The 16365-nt window shown below is 43.1% G+C and overlaps 1 protein-coding gene across 6 annotated transcripts in view; it reads right to left on the bottom strand.

Moving 5' to 3' along the window:
* LOC124798130 (hemicentin-2-like) overlaps positions 1–16365 on the bottom strand; it is a 1906233-nt gene that overhangs the window by 21903 nt on the left and 1867965 nt on the right. The window lies entirely within an intron of this gene.

Below are 16365 nucleotides of genomic sequence, written 5' to 3'. Positions count from 1 at the left end.
TCCGATTTTTGGATGGTTCGGTCCTAAATGAGATCTTCTTCCTACTACCATGAACTTACTTTCACTTTCATTTTTACATAGACCTACTTTCTTTGCTTCTTCCATTAGCACAGTCGCTATTTTCTCCAGTTCTTTCATGTTCTCTCCTATCAGCACATCATCACCTGCAAACGCAGGGACATTTATCTTTTTTCCTATGTTGACTCCTCCACTTTGACATGTTACTCTCCTCAGGGTGCTGTTTAGGGCCAAATTGAACAGTGTTGGTGATATATTATATCCCTGTCTTACTCCTGCTTGTACTTCAAATGCTTCTGAGAACTCCCTTGTAGTTTCACTCAACACTTTGCTTCCATCACACACATTTTAGTTAGCTTTCTCCCCTTGTCAGGTATCCCATACTCCGCCATTATCCTCCACATTTCCTCTCTTCGTATGCTCTCATATGCTTTGTTGAAATCTATAAACAGGCAAAAGGTATCATGATTGTCCTCTCAGTTCTTATCTAATATTTGTCTTACAAGGGGAGGCCGCCAATTGTGAAATACAGATTCGATTCATACTGCGCATAATAAAAGCTCATGGCCAGAGGTGTAATGTGGCAAAGCACTAAGATGCACTTCTCAGTCGTTGTCGAGAAAATCGACAGCTAAAAGAAACCGTTGCGGTGAAATACTCTCTACGATTAACAGTTTTCTACAGCGTTGTGGTGCAGCGGTAAGCACTCGGGTTCGTAATCCGAAGGTCACCGGATCGAATCTTGCGCCATGCAACTATTTTTTATTATTCGTTTTTTTGTAATTCAAATACACACACACACACACGCACACGCACACACACACGCACACACACACACACACACACATATATATATATATATATATATATATATATATATATGTGTGTGTGTGTGTGTGTGTGTGTGTGCATGAATTACAAAAAAACAAATAATAAAAAATAGTTGCATGCATTATATATATATATATATATATATATATATATATATATATATATATATATATATATAAAATTCCCGGCAATCAGTTGCAACAATTATGCATATAATAAGTTGTTGAAAGTCGTTTGTCGTGGAAAAATAATACTTTAAATAAAACTCAATATCACAAATAATATTCAAGTGGGTACAATTTATTAAAAAGTTCGGTATACACTCGCACATAATTAACAATTAGTGACCAGAAGCAGCTGGAGTATCGCACGAACCAGAGTGATAGTTATCATAGAAACATGGAAATCAGAAAACAGCACGACATCGAGCATATCTGATAGATGATGCGTTTTTACAAGAACAACTGTTTTTTAAAACATCTGTTGGGAAACACACCTGATTGACATTCTGAAAAATTGTTCTATCGTTCGTCAGGTTTGATGCATACCACGCGTATCGTATCATATCGGCAAAAATCGGAGAAGACAATTGGTGGTGGACGATGGATTGGATTTTTATACAATCGTCTCTGGAGTTGATGTCACGGTTTCGCTCGATTAACAAAGCACTATTTTGAAGGCGCTTACGCTTTGCCGGTAAAAATACACGCCACACGGTTGGACGAGAGGAGTGCACTTTGGAGGAACGACTTTTATAGTGCACGTTGGTAACTTCTTATCGTCCTGGTACATCTCATCGTATAACGCCGGGTTCGTTTGCCCACCCCAAGAGTCGATCAGAAGGAGAAATTATTTCTTTTGTACGTATGGTTGCAAAGCATAACGTAAGAAGTCCACGAACAAACCCGTTGTTAGTTTACCGGATTTGGAGGATGTAATAACAACGTTGTTATACTTCTTGGCGTACTCGACGACTGTCTTCTGTACTCTGGGTCCAAACGTACCTGTGGACTCTTGGAGGCATACGAAAACAAGAGGCAAGACTCGTCCAGACATCGTGATTGAATATTGTGCCGTATACGAATGCGTCACCTTGTTCATGTCGTGTCGGGTTACCGGGACAGCCTTTGACCCTTTTTCGGCGAGAGTTCTGTTGAACGTGGACTGGTACTGGCACGCTGACAAACAAAATATAAAAATATCGTTTCTATAAGAAATATACGAAATCTGTGTTGTCTATCATATATCAGATTATCGTATTCTATCATCATGTCATATGACATTTGTGAACAGCTCTTTACGTACCTGTTTGATCAGTATTAATTATGAAATCTTTGTCGAAGTTAGTTATCAACGTTCGCGTCTCAATCCGAAATGAGTCCGCTGCGGCCAAAATTTCGTCTTGGGTAGCCGTCTCTTTCCGGGAAACAAATTTTGTGATTTTCCGTTGCCGAATCCCATGCTTCTTTTTAATTTCGGTGACCCATGTTTTTGAAGCTTTGAAGTTGAAATCAGGGAACTGACTTGCAGCGTCCAAGGCCCACTGCTGCAGGTTTCTGGTAGTAACTTGCTGGAAGTTTTGTCGAGCTTCTACGAAGCGATCATGCACCCATGAATCGATGGTACAATATTTATCAAATCTGTTGCCGCCACGTTTGATTTGCTCTTCCCACCTAGATAAATAGCCCATATTTGTCAAACGGGAGCACCCATTTTTTGTAGAGTTTTGAGACTCCAGCCTGGATGTTCTTTGGCCAGATTGACAGCTCTAATTTTGTAATCCAGAGAAATATAGTCGTACCCTTTTTTTTCTTCTCGTCCGGCTCGTATTCGTCTGATGATTCGTTGGCAATGGGACTCCTTTCAACGTCTTCGTAGGCATTATTATCGTCGATTTCATTAATGTCTATCAGTTACTCATCATGAACGAGGGTTTTTTCGGCGAGCATTAGCAGCGTATTCTGGAACATTTCTTCCCCAATTACCATGGCTTCTTCGTTGATTGAGGATGACGGTTCTGCTGCGATGCGATTACTGTTACGAAGGAGGCTTTCAAAATACACCAACGCATCTTTCAATTGTTGTTTCGCCACTTCACTGTGTACAGAATCTTCTTCGATCGCATCACTTTCATGCGAAGGGCCCGGATCGCTCTCCAATTGTACCGCCTCCATTTTTCCGTTTGTTTAACAGGGTGTACCAAAGCTCTCACGTACGCACTGATTTTCGACGATGTTATAAGTTACGCTAGGGACTGCATCTACCTTCTTTCGAAGTTAGCAGGCAACTACGCTGTTATGCGGTGGCTCGTTTCGGCCCATTCACCATCTGTCCTTCAAGTGTAACGAGCGAGTAACGGAGTTTTATATTTCATACCTGCCACAGCAAATTTGTGTTCGTGGAGTCTCTATTCTAATTCGAACGTTTGACTTACACTATACGTATTCGTTTCGGAATATCGTTTCTACGTCTTCCCTTAACTATACGTGGTAAACATTATGAAGACAATTAATAACATTTGTGAAATACAACTTTGTTTGCGGAAAGCATAATGATGTTGGAAGTCGCCAGATTTTCCACACAAACGACTTTCAACAACTTATTATATGCATAATTGTTGCAACTGATTGCCGGGAATTATATATATATATATATATATATATATATATATATATATATGAGTGTGTGAGTGTATATATAGATTTGAATTACAAAAAACAAATAACAAAAAAAGTAGCATGGCGCGAGATTCGATTCGGTGACCTTCGGATTACGAACCAGAGCGCTTACCTCTGCGCCACAACGCTGTAGTAAATTATTAATCGTAGAGAGTATTTCACCGCAACGGTTTCTTTTAACTGTCGATTTTCTCGACAACGGCTGACAAGTGCATCTTGGTGCTTTGCCACATTACACCTCTGGCCATGAGCTTTTATTATGCGCAGTATGAATCGAATCTGAATTTCACAATTGGCGACCTCCCCTTGTTAGTGTGAATATTTTGTTGATTGTTGATTTATCTTTTCTTAACCCTGGTTGTGCTGTTCTAATATTTCCTCAATGTGTGGCTTGAGCCTGTTCAGTATAATTCTTGATATTACTTTATAGCATGTGCAAAGGAAAGATATCCCTCTCTAGTTCTGTGTCTGCATTTTGTGTCCTTTCTTGTATATGGGACAAACAGCAGCAGTTTTCCATTCCTCCGGCATTACTTCTTTTCTTCATACCCCTTTTATCAGTTGGGCTAACCATTCATGTATTTTGTCTCCCCCTTCTTTGATGTGCTCTGCTGATATCATGTCTATGCCAGGGGCCTTCCCATTTTTTAGTCTTTTTATTGCCTTCATCACCTCCATCAGAACTGTTTTTTCGACTAATGGTTGTACGTTCTGACAGTTTTCTGCCTTGTTTTGATTGTTGTAGGTATCTACTGGGTTGTTCAGCTGTTCTTTGAAGTATTTCCTCCAGTTCTCTGATTTCCTTCATTAGTAGTGATTAGTTTTCCATTCTCGTCCTTCATTATCACAGCTTTAGCTCTGTACTCTTTTCTACAGCTATTCATTGTCCTGCAAAACAGTTTACTATTGTTCTGGTTAAAGTCCTCCTGAGCCTTCTCTATATGTTAGTATACGAATGCTCTTTTCTTTCGCCTTATTATACTCTTCATTTCTCTCGTGGCTTTCCTGCATGTGTTTGGTTTTTGTGGGTGTTGTTGTTCATCATTGCCTGTCTGGCTCTATTCCTGTCCTTTACTGATTTTCTACATGTTTCATTGGACAATGATTTGCGCTTTATATTGCTATTATTATTATCTCCTAGTAGTTCATGCGCTGTTTCTCTCATAACTGTTGTCACCTTATACCATTTTGTGTTGATATCTTCATCTTCTTTTTTATTGTTGTCATTCCCTAATTCAGGGAATCTATTTTAAGCGCAAGCTTAAACTGTTTATTCACATCCTCCTCTTTTAGCCTACTCACGTTTTTGGTTTTTTTTTCACTGTTGTTCTTACGTGGTGGTTTTGGTAATGATTATTTCATCTTTATTAGCACAAGAGAATTGTTTGACTATCTCAGCTTTCTCATTGTCCTAACATCTGTTATTGCCTTTTTATGTTTTTTCTCTAACAAAACATGGTCTATTTGGTTCCCAGTTAATCCAAATGGTGAGGTCCATGTTGCTTTACGTGTGTCTTTATGGGGGGATGATATACTTGCTATTTTCATGTTTCTAGATCATTTGATTCAGTGTTACGGGTGAACATGCCCTATATGGGCATTGCCATTGCTGTTGTCCTATTTTGGCATTTAAGTCTCGCAGAACAATTCTGATATCATGCTGAGGTAAACAAACGCCGCGAGGAAGACTAGCTTGGTAATCACCACTCCTGGAAGAAAACTAGCCTTACAGCCTGTACCAAGTCCAGATAAAGTGGGAGGGTTAATGGTTTGGCTAACCATCCATCATTGTAAAAAACTGACGAGTTCCTATACACTCACTCCCAGCCTCGGATTGGAATGGATCTAATGGAAAACGACCCAAGGTTACGAATAGGTACATGGAACATAAAAACACTGTACGCTGCAGGACAGACGAAGATACTTGATGAAGAACTAACAGAGTACAAGATGGATATTATAGCCCTGCGAGCGATAAGATGGCCTGGACAAGGTATGCACAGAGAAACTACACGATCATATACAGTGGAAACAAACATGGTCACCACATATTTGAGACAGGAGTTGCGGTCCATGATAAAATAATGGCCAATGTGATGACACTAGGAAATGTCAATGAACGAATTTGCTGCATCAGAATAAGAGGCAAACAGAGAAATATCTCATTAATAAGTGTCCATGCCCCAACTGAGGACAAGGAGGAAGACATAAAAGACGAATTCTATGACACCTTAGGCCAGATGTATTCCAGATAAGGAACACATGTCAGGAAACAAACCGTTTGGTTATAAAATAAATTTTGGATATTGGCGCTCTCGCTTCACGGCACGCACATAAACAAAGAAGATGCGCCATAACCAATAGCTGTTTTGGTTATGATCCACATACCTCTTTCATCGGACTACTGCAACTCTATTAGAAACTGGTACTACGAGTACTTGTAGTACTGTCGATGTCAAGGACTTCTGGAGAACACAAGTTCAGAGCCCGTTATCTTTGCTGTGTGTTAACCGTGAAGTAGGAGGTTTGAAAGTGATCTCAGCTTCAAACTTATTTTACATGCAAATTGTACATTTCGGAACATGTGTCCCTTATCGTAACTTTATCTACTGTCCCCACTAGAAGCTTGTCATAGAAATTCTGTTGTGGAGGTTCTGTTAGAATGTCTGATTCCTCACAGAAGTATCTACAAAATGAACGTGGGTGAGTACGTCATATTATACTTGCTGATCACTTTCGTACAATCAATATTTCTTGTAAGTGATGACTTATCCAATTAAATTTTTCCATAAAACATTATTGAATGAAAAGATACAAAATATCGAAGGAGATTGTTTCATTTCTTTCCAAGAATATCAATTATATGAAGAGGAAGATCACCTAGTTTAACTGTTTGAGAACTCGGCAAAATGACAAATGTAATGCTCACCGATAAATTAAAGAAAATAAAAATGGAGCAACTACCGATATGGAAATTACCCTGGCTAGTGAAGATGAAGTTGCGAGGAACAACAAATACGCCTCGGTACCGTATATTGGTAAAATCCTGGACAGAATCTCGTGGGTTTGAAAAATAGTAAATATTAATTTCCGTACAGAGCATATAATGAACACGAAATTATTAAGGCTTTCCTGGCCACTTGTTATAAAACTGCCTATCGGCTTCTGTCTCCTGTTCTCCGGCCGACGTTTATTTGATAGTATTTCTGACGTTTCGCAAGCACGAGTGACTGGCATTGTCAAAGCTTCACCCACCGTTACTGGTGGTAGACTAGAGGGTGAAGCTTTGACAATGCCAGTCACTCGTACTTGCGAAATGTCAGAAATACTATCAAATAAACGTCGACCGAAAATCCGAGACAGAAGCCAACAGGCAATTTGTAAAGTACAATGAATATACTGCTACGTCACACAAATGAGATAGCGGGACCTCTTCTCAAGTTCTAAGACCTACAAAATTAGTTGTGATTAATTTTAGAAGCTCTATATGACGCAGACACAGTTTCAACACCAGATTTAAAGAGCGCACTAGGTGGACTGCGAACATTAAAGACGCTGTGGCGTCACATTTGAAAGAGAATACCCACACTCTTTCAGAGGCCGGCAAAGCTTACAAGTACTACATGCAAGCAAGAACGGAAGATTTATGGATGCACTCGACGTAACTGAAATATACGCACATGCTATATGAGGGGCTGGCAGTATGTTGAACGAGCAGACAGGACTGATAAGCATATGTTTTTACAGAATTTTAACCGAATATTTGATGAAACCGAGCGATATAAGTGTAACAGATAAGTGCCCCGGTCTATTTTTTATGTTTTAAGTAGTTCCCTAGTTTCTTTTGCATTTGTGGATATGTGTTCCGTCTATATGCTTTAGTGAAAGGCTGCTTGTCCTGTGCCATACGCGCTTCTCTTCTGTTTATTTGTGAATCTTCATCAGATGCCTGTAATACGTCCTTGTTTTATGTATGTCATTATTGCGTTCTATAATAATTACAGAGACATTATATTACAGTTTTCTGTTGTTGTTGTTGTTAAGAGAGAAATTGCTTTTTGCAGTAAAAGTTCCTTGGGGTTAAATTACTATTTCGTTCTACTCGATTTGTGATCTTATTAACCAGTACGTACCGTTCTCGAGTTGACGCTTTTCGGCGTTTTTTGGACACATTCCAACTGAACACTTTTTGCATATTGTTAAATATAAACTTTGAGATTTAATAAATTAATGGAATTTTAAGTTTGAAGTCCGTATGAAGTTGTTATAACGTGAAACTAGAACCATTTGCATTCTCTACAACGTTGTCGCTGTCCGGCAGTTTATTCTGCCAACATCGAAATCTGTGTGAATCAGAAGTGACTATTAAATGATAAAGAGAAAGCTTTATTTACTTTTCTTTAATTTTCTTTAAAACACTGTAGATTATGATTACCAAAATGCACTCATATATGCTACTTTATGTGCTAAATACATTAGAAACCGCAGTAATAATTGATTATGTTTTGGTCCCTTAAACTGGCGGCTGATCTCATTACAAGAAACCGCAATGTTCTACGAATAATCGACCAAGACTCATCTGTGATCATGTCTGCGCCTTCGCAGAGAGGAGCATTGTTGCCGATCAGAGAGTTAAAAAGTGAACATCGCTACCTTGTTAAGAACTGCAGAAGGCAGCGCATTAAAATATATCGTAATAAAATTACTTTTCCTACGCTGGAGTCTTTAAAATAAACGTGAGATGCTACAACCTCACTTCGACTGTTCATTGTGTTTGGTTGCGTGTATTCACTGTGTATACAGTAAACAATGAAAATGTGGTGTTCATCTGAAATCTGTTCGAAAGAAGCCGAAAGTCGGACGTCTCTTCGTACAGACCAAATACAACTCCAGCACGGCACATGCAGATTAACAAGGTCGCAAACTGTAAACAGATTCAAACAGTAACCTCACTCCACGAAACTTATGCTGCTGACAGTTATTTATCACCTAATAAAAACAAAAAACTGAAATATAGAAACATATACAACTATTATACAATGCAAGCATTATATACATAAAACAAACATGTATTTCAAACCACTGAAGATGCTTCAAAAAATAAAATGAAGCGAAACGAGTCAGGAACAGAACATGCAGCCTCTCATTTACTTACATCGGCGGAACTCATCCATAAAAATTAGTGCCCAGGTATTTTGCAACTACGTGTGTCTTATTATATGACACTTTGCAACTTCGACGTGCATATGAAAGTGTTTAAATTTCAGTGTTTGAAAATGTTTTTAAAGTTTTGACGTTCATTTTATACAATGGTTCACTATATAAAACGAGCATATTTGTGTATCAAGGTGAAAAGAAATATTCTTTAACCTAGCGTTTATCCCACCTAATACGAAATCCGCTTTTTTTGAGGGGGAAGGGGTCTGACAACTTATTTTATTGTACAGTGTCTGTGTTCACAATTCACATTAAACAATGTACCTTCGTCAGCAATGTCTGTTCCTCCAGATAAGCATGCATATTCGATCAGCGACCATAATCAAACAGTGGGTTGTTTAAAATGGAACTCACTTCGAAAGAAAAAAAAGTCTCGTATCAGTGCAACTGCACAGATTTTTTCATATTTGCTAATTCAGATGCCCCCACAAAAAATATGTATATTATAATATGTCTCCTACGGTCACTCAGGGAATGCGTGAATGCTTAGTCCGCCACCAGTATGTGAAATTTTCCCTATAGGCAGGTAGGCTCGGTTTAACTGAAGTGTTTGGTTTGATCGAGAAATGGTTACCCTGTGTGTAGTACAGTAAAACGGATGCTATGTCAAGTCACAAACATCTGGGTGAACTTGGACTATGCACAGTCATTCCCATTACAAACAAGCAAGTTTGTTATTGCGGGGCTGCCTTCATGAGAATTTATGAATGCAGAAAAGCACTTGAAACAATTCGCTGTGGAGATTGCAGCCAGGACTGAGAACTGTGACAGCAAAGAAGAGTATGAGAATGAGACAGTACTACGGAGGTTACAAGCAAACTCTCGATATTTTCACCCTGCATGAAAAGCTAAAGGTGTAGTTATGGAGCATTAGTCGGTCATTGGGTGGGATTGTAAACTGTGTACACCAAAGACGAAGTCCATAGGACGGGAAATTCAATGTCTGGGGGACAGAGTGACAGAGGCGTGTAACAAAACTGCACACTAAAAGCGGGCAGTGGATCGTCAGTCAGAGAGACAGTGAGAATCAGTCAGTCAGGTGGATACATAGTGAAGAGACATTGATGAGTTGGAGATGTCAGATGGGAAAGAGAAAGTGATGAGATAGCAAGCAAGCAGTCAGAGGAGTCAGAAGAGACAGTGAGTTTCTCTTTTAGGCGCATGCCAACCCATTATCGACACAGTCTTCATCCTTGGTGGTAGATTCCTACTTTCATTTTCGATGTTTGTCGTCGCTTTCTGATATATTCATTTCCGCACAGTGTTGAATGGACGAACCCTTGCGGCTTTTCCTTGTCTGACCTCAGCGTCATAATACTACAGAACTAGCGCCTCTGCGAGATAGTCTCTGCTGATAACAGTTGGCTAGAGCGTACTCCCAGGAACACTGCATCGTGCACAAAATGCGATGCCTAGGGGGTGGTGGTGGTGGTGGTGGTGGTGGTGGGGGGCGGGGACGACTAAGCCAGTTCAAAACAAGTAACGAATTAAGCGTCCACGGCGCCACTACAAAGTCACAGAACACGAAAGAACAAAGCTGATAGCTATCAACTCGATGCTACATAAACATCGTAGAGTGGTCTATGCATTGTGCTGACGTCGATATTCCGAACACACCTGCATGCAAAACTGAATCCGTCGAGCTGTGAGATGAGATAATCTGCCCTGAGATTTATATTTGTACTGATGATGTAGTAATGATTGTAAATGTTTCCCTATTTTAATGCGGCAATAGATTTCAGTCCACCACGTTTAGACAAGTATTGTCTGATGATTTTATGTATTATATTGGTTTTATAATATACGAGGGCGGTTCAGAAAGTAACCTCCGATTGATCACAGTGCGGGCTGTGGGGGGAGTAGTGACGCCATCTGTGCGTTCACGCACTCAACAGGTCAGTCGGCATCAAGCCGTGGTCGAGTGAACGTCGTACCTGCGCTAGTTTAGTTTTTGTGGCAGTTTGAAATGTGTGCTGCAATAGAAAACCCCGCCAAATGTGAAGTGCGTGCTGTCATAAGGTTTTTTACAGCCAAAGGATATTCTGCAGCAGCTATTCATCGTGAGCTTTGTGCCGTGTATGGACCAAGAGTTATGAGTGAAGGAGTTGTCCATGAATGGGTACGTTTATTTAAAAGTGGACGAGAAAACGTTCATGATGAAGAGAGGAGTGGTAGACCATCATTGGTGACTGACGAACTCGTTCAGACAGTTGATGCAAAAGTTCGTGAAAATCGACGTTTCTCAATGTCGGAGTTGTCTACTGGTTTTCCACAGATTTCTAAGACTCTCTTGTACGAGATAGTGACAGCAAGATTGGGTTACCGTAAGTTCTGTGCACGGTGGGTGCCCAAAATTCTTACCGACCACCACAAAACTCAAAGAATGGCCTCTGCATTAGACTTTCTGTCACGTTATGAGGACGAAGGAGAACCATTGTTAAACAGAATCGTCACCGGTGACGAAACCTGGATTAAGTACGTGAACCCTGAGACAAAAGAACAATCAAAGATGTGGGCACATTCAAATTCGCCTACCAAACCAAGAAAAGCCTCGCAAGATTTTTCTGCCAGACAACTGATGGCAACGGTGTTTTGGGATGCCAAAGGGGTGTTGTTGGTTGAATTCATGGAACGTGGTACGACCATTAATCAAGACGTGTACTGTGAAACAATAAAAAAGTTACGATGGGCTATACAGAACAAACGCCGTGGTATGCTGACTTCCGGTATCGTTTTTTTGCACGATAACGCTCGTCCTCACTCTGCTCGCAGAACAACGGCCCTTCTTGAGTCCTTCAAGTGGGACGTTATCAACCATCCACCTTACAGCCCAGACCTGGCGCCAAGTGATTACCACCTCTTCATGCATTTGAAGAAATGGCTCGGGTCACAGCGGTTTGATGACGACGAAGAGCTCAAAGATGCGGTCACAGGCTGGCTCCAGGCACAAACGGGTGATTTTTATCCAGAAGGAATTTCAAAGCTTGTGAAGAGATACGATAAGTGCCTCAATCGCTATGGAGACTATGTAGAAAAATAGTACAAAGATGTAGTTGTAAGATGTATATATTAAAATATTTTTATTTAACTTGGTGTATTTTTTTAAATCAACCGGAGGTTACTTTCTGAACGGCCCTCGTATTTTCATTTTATTAGTGTGTTGTTTTCTTTTTTTTATATTACAACTACAATTGTTAAAGGAGGGTAACTACTTTTAGTATCATGGCAAGAGCCATCTCAGTATTAACCTTTTCACTGCTACAGGCATGTTCCCTGCATTCCGTGCCGAGGGCGGGTTTTGTTATGACTGTACCGCTCGCCAAATGACGATGCTTGTGCTGAGAGTCGGCGTACCGGTCGATATGAAATACTTTTCAGCCGATTTATCGAAAACTATTAGGTGAAAAATATGATTTCTTCATATCACAATCTGGTATGTTCACTCGATAAAGGAATGAATTTCTTTCGTTGTCAGTCGTACTTACTATTCTGCATCAAATTAAGTAAAACGCTGTACACAATTTTAAAGAGTTTGCAGAGGTAGAAACGCATTGTGTAAATTTTGTGTGTAGTTGATTTTAGCAAGTACACTGCAAAGAACGAAACGTAAATAAGATATGAAATTTCATTTAAAATTGAGAGCAGACCTATATCTCGTTTCGTTCTAAAGTTATTAGATTTCATATCCGACGGACGGTCACTCAAGGCTCGCCTATTCACGTTCTTGCGCATCGTGAATCATGTCATCATAACAATCGTCTTATCTCATAAACAGTTAAGGATATCGAAACGAGGTTTTGCAAATGATAGCATGCAATGAGGCACGTATGTTGGATGATAAATACTCGAAATGTTTTGTTTCATCCATACATGGAACTAACTAGTCCGTATCAGTGAGAGATCGGCGGCTCAGCACGCATTCAGACGACCATAGCACTGCAGGAAAACCCAAGCGGTGTGCGTACACACGCCTACAGCATCTGGGGAAATGGCATAGCGGGACATGTAGAAACGTCCACAGCACCAAAAGGGTTGACATTTCCATACTAGTAAATATTAGTTGTAGAACATAAAGAAAATGGAAAGGAACCAGTACTTGTTCATAAACAATATTTTTATTGTGAGGTCAACATTGATGAAGTAACATAAAATTATCCTGGTTCTAATTTTCTGCATCAAATACTCTTTCATACCTGGATGAGTTCTCAGATACTATTAATTTTAATATGTAACCCGAATATTGTACACATAACGATTTTCATATCAAGATTGGAGAGACGTATGTCAGGAATTACTAAGAGAAGCAGGAAAACATGCAGAGCGATAAGGATAGTGAATAAAATGCCAAATGTAATTGAAGGAGTCAGCGGAAAAAAATGCTAAATCTCGTTTAGTAGTCTGATCCCAAACCTATTGTGGTTTCGAATGCACCCCACGCTTGTAACAAGTAGTTTAGTCTGATTGCAGGAAAACACTGTCTGCTATATAAACCGCTTTGTCTTGTTGTATTTAGGTTATTGTCTTTGAATTTTATCGAACGTACAACACGTAGTAACTCAGCACCCACTCTTGAGGGTTAGCACATTCATCCGCCGATCCATTTAGTTATGTATCTTGTGGTGTCACCGCCAGACACCACACTTGCTAAGTGGTAGCCTTTAAATCGGCCGCGGTCCATTAGTATACGTCGGACCCACGTGTCGCCACTATCGGTGATTGAAGACCGAGCGCCACCACATGGCAGGCCTAGTATAGAGAGACTCCATCTAGATGGTTGGATCCCCTCCTTCGAAAGAGTCAGATTGCAAAGCCTGGGCTACTCTCAGGGTGGAATCTCCGTCTTCGAAGATTGTGTCTGTCTGTCAGTCGGTCTGTCTGTCTGCCCGCCTTCCGCTTTCTGCTGTAGCAGTCCGTCCGTCCGTCCGACTGCCTGCTCGCTATCCATGGCCGTCGCCGTAACCGCTGCCGCCGCCGCCGCCGCCGCCTGCTGCCCGTCCGTCTGTCCGTCGCCGTTCGTCTGCTATGAGTACTCCCACCTCCACTGTCATCTACACCTCCCCCTCTACCTTTCCCACAATCACTTCCTGGAGTGCCGCCCCTGCCCTCCCTCCTTACACCTCCCCTCCCCTTCCCCCACTTACCCATCCCCCTATCTCCTCCCCTGCTGTATATCCACAACTCTACACCCTTCCTCCAGCCTCCACACCCTCAACAGCTCCCACTACTACCCCCGCACTCACGTACGCCTCTGTTGCCGCCTCTGCTGCCGCCCCTCAGGTGATCGGCTTCCCCTCTCTCACCCACCCCGTCGCTTCGTCATCTGCATCTCCCACACGCATCGTGTCGCGCCGAGCCACCTTCGCCACCACTGAACTGGCTGCTTCTCCTGGCGCCTCCACTACGCCACAGGGATCTGCCACCCGCCACCTCTCTCTCCTCCCCATCCCTCTCCCCTCCTCCCAGTCTCCAGTCTCCAAAAAACCCCAAAAGCGCGTCATTACCGACTCTGCTCCCGCCACATCCCACAAAAAGTCAACACCACCTCCCCCTCCTCCTGCCGTCTCCATGGACACCACCCCTCATCCTGCCACCCATACCTCAGCCCCCACCCTCTACACCTTTGTCGTGTCAACTCCTGATCCTAAGTTCCTTGATGTTCGTACCATCACCGTGGAGATACGAAAGTACTTACCTGGTGCTCCCATCTCCCAACTCATTCCCTGCAGGGACTCAGTCCTTATCAAGTCCCCGTCCCCATCCTTTCACACGGACCTCCTGCGAAAACTCCCACGAGTTATGTTTGGCCCCCACACCTCTCTGACACCCTTCCTTTCCACTTCCACTCCTCATCAGCCCCAGCCTTCCCATCGCCCCCCCCCCCACCTACACCGCTGTGATCACCGAGCTCAGCCCGGTGATCATGGAGGATGAAGTGTTGGCAGAATTGAACTCCCACCCGGACTTGGAAATCCGCTCTTCCCGCCATATCCACAATGCCTCTGGTCCCACCTACCTCATGTGGGTATTCTCTGAGTCCGTCCCATCCATTGACCATCTCCTCACCCAGGGTGCCCTGATATACCACCGTCACCACCCTGTCGAATCCTCCAAATCCTCTCCCCAATCCTACCATTGCCAGCGGTGCCTGATGTACAATTACGACCTGACTCCCAACTGCAAACCCTCCCCCCCCCCCCCCCACCTGTCCCCATTGCAAGGCCTCCCACTTTCTTGAGAACTGCCCCAACCTCGCTGCTCCTCCTTCCTGTAAAACCTGCGATGGCCCCCATCCCACCTACTCCCACAAGTGTAAAGCTAAACCCCCTCCAGCCACCCCTGAGCTTACAGTCCCAGTTCATCCCGTCGATCCCCCGTCCATCCCAACAATTCCCTCCGTCCACCACCCACGGCCGAGGACATCATCCGGTTCCTTACCGTTGTACTCCAAAACATTCACCCTTTTCAGTGCACACACACCTTCCAACAAATCTCCCTTGCCACTCGCTCCGTTTTCCACCTGAACACCTTCGCCACTTACTCCCACAACCAAGCCCACTTCACCTTCACCCACCTCGACACCCTAGTTTAAGTCTCTTCCCTTCCCTCTCTTCCCCCCCTCCTTCCCGCCATGGCGCGGCACGAGTATCGCATCCTCTTCCAGAACATTCGCTCCTTCCACTCCAACAAATACCTCCTCATGCACACCCTCTCCCACCACCAGGTCGATACCTTCCTCTTGAACAAAACCTTTCTCCAGCCCCACCATTCTATCTGCACCTCTCCCTATATCCTCCACCGCACTGACGCTCCTGGTCCTCGCGCGCAGGGTGGAGTTGCGATTGGCCACCTTAAGCATACCCCCATCCGGCCACAACCTCTCCTCAATGACCCCACTGAACATCTGATCCTTAGCGTCTTCTTCCCCTCCCTCACCATTACCTGTGCCACCATCTATGTCCGCTCCACTGCTCCTCTTCCTTATGACTTCATCTCGCACATTGACCGCACCTTCTTCACCTATGTGATTGCCGCCGACCTCAACATCCATAGCCGCACTCCTGCTGCCCTTCGGCGGTGGCATCAGTTCCTTTCCACAATCCAAGGTGACCTTGTTCCCCTTCCCCAGCACACCTGACCCAAAAGTGACACCACCCCCCAATGTTGTCATTGCCTCCACCAACCTCCTTGGGCGTATAGCTGTCGCCGTCCTTGACTCCACAGGTAGCGATCACCTCCCTGTTATTCTCACCATAACGTCTGCTCACCGCCCCCCTCTGGCTCTGCACCCTGCACCCCCTCCCAAGGTCGTCCATGACTATCATTGTGCCAACTGGAATGCCTACCGGGACTCCATCTCCACCCAGGTCGAAAGCCAGCCTCTTACGTATCGCCATCCTGACGACATCATCCACACCTCGTCCTTGCTTCAGAAAGTAATTACTGACGCTGTGGAGGCCCATGTTCCTACTAAAACCATCCACCCACACCGTCCCACTCTCCCTCTGCGGGCTGTCCTCCTCCTCTGTGAATCCCGCCGCCTCTATTGCTCCTTCCTGCGCACTTGTGACAGGGATACACTCAAACACCACTGGCAAATACAGTGACATGTATGGAACCTTAT

The sequence above is a fragment of the Schistocerca piceifrons genome, chromosome 5 (genome assembly GCF_021461385.2).
Source record: "Schistocerca piceifrons isolate TAMUIC-IGC-003096 chromosome 5, iqSchPice1.1, whole genome shotgun sequence".
NCBI lineage: Eukaryota > Metazoa > Arthropoda > Insecta > Orthoptera > Acrididae > Schistocerca > Schistocerca piceifrons.
Note: the sequence above shows the minus strand (reverse complement) of the source record. Positions and strands in the feature narration are given on the sequence as shown.